The sequence below is a fragment of the Vigna radiata genome, chromosome 10, assembly GCF_000741045.1.
Source record: "Vigna radiata var. radiata cultivar VC1973A chromosome 10, Vradiata_ver6, whole genome shotgun sequence".
Taxonomy (NCBI): domain Eukaryota; kingdom Viridiplantae; phylum Streptophyta; class Magnoliopsida; order Fabales; family Fabaceae; genus Vigna; species Vigna radiata.
Window position 1 is genome coordinate 5,962 of NC_028360.1, and position 1,184 is coordinate 7,145.

The following is a 1,184-nucleotide window of genomic DNA, read 5'->3' on the forward strand; positions in this document are numbered from 1 at the left end:
GCGGGAGGTTCTTCTTTGTGATCTTGGGTACAAATTTTGTATTTCAGTTCTTCAATTCCAATTAAAATTCTGTTCTATTATCTTTTCTTTGAAAAATTTTTATGCTTCTTGCTTTTTAAATTTTGAATTGTGCAAAATTTATATTTCTTGCAATTTAGATTTTCGTTCTTCTAAGATATGTGATACCTTGTAAATTAGGTGATGTTATCCCTTGCAAACTTCTACTTTGATTTCATTTGATGANTGCAATGGTAGTATAGGCAATCTTTTCTTTTTGTCATAGAAATTAGGTTNTTAAGTTACAATTATATTTCCTTTCTTTACGATTTGCTTTGATATTGAATGATCTGGAGTAGCATTTTAAGAAAAGGAGGCACTTNCTGCCATTGAGTTTGCAATAAAGGTAAATACCTTCACTGTAGTTACAATCCGTACCTTCTTTACTTGGATTAATTTTATTGAGAATATGATTAAATTGTACAATATATACCAATAACTTTACATTTCTGATAGTGTTGCTTTAAATTTTCAGGTTATTTGCTGCTTGGTATTAGTTGGAAAAAGGACTATATTTCAAAGTGTTCTAAGTTTTGTGAACGGTAACAAAATCAACGGTAACGAAATCAAGATATCAAGAGTAACTGCATTGATTATGATCTTGGTTTGTATCCTTTTCTATTCACTATAGTTGTAGTTTGGCATCCTTTCCCAGTTTTTATATATATTTCTCACAAAAAAATGTGTTGTTGTAGGTAGCGGGAGGATTATGTGACAATATCGTGAGAGCATGGGACTACAGGAATCCACTTTTTACTTGATGGGATGTGTACCTCCTTGTATTGTCTCTTAATTTTCTGGAGATAGATGTGGTCTCCCACATTTCAGATTCTTTAAGTGGGCTTTGATTTGGTCAAGTGAATCATGGATCTGTTGGAGGCTAAGGTGAAGAACTGGAAATGAATGGTAAATGTGGTTGGGATGGTCACGATGAGAGGAGCTGAGAATAAAATAAAAACACTTTAAAAACATATTATATTAAATGTATTATTTTTAAATCAAAATTCCACGTAATGGAATTATTTAAATTAAAAACTAAATGTCCATTACAGATCAGCATGGTGCAAACGGTGTTACTGACCCTTTAACGGAAAGGGCTTAATTGTCCCAAATTTACAAATATTAGG

The 1,184-nt window shown here is 31.8% G+C and overlaps 1 long non-coding RNA gene across 2 annotated transcripts; it reads left to right on the forward strand.

Annotated features, from left to right (window-relative positions):
- LOC106775539 lies at positions 1–1,178 on the forward strand. Of its 2 annotated transcripts, none has more exons than XR_001376801.2 (3): positions 1–27; positions 533–661; positions 753–1,177. It is a non-coding gene; the product is annotated as an uncharacterized LOC106775539 (long non-coding RNA). The 2 variants fall into 2 exon arrangements; XR_001376802.2 differs by lacking the exon at positions 1–27 and adding an exon at positions 40–403 and having other exon boundaries at positions 753–1,178.
- The last annotated feature ends 6 nt before the right edge of the window (positions 1,179–1,184 follow it).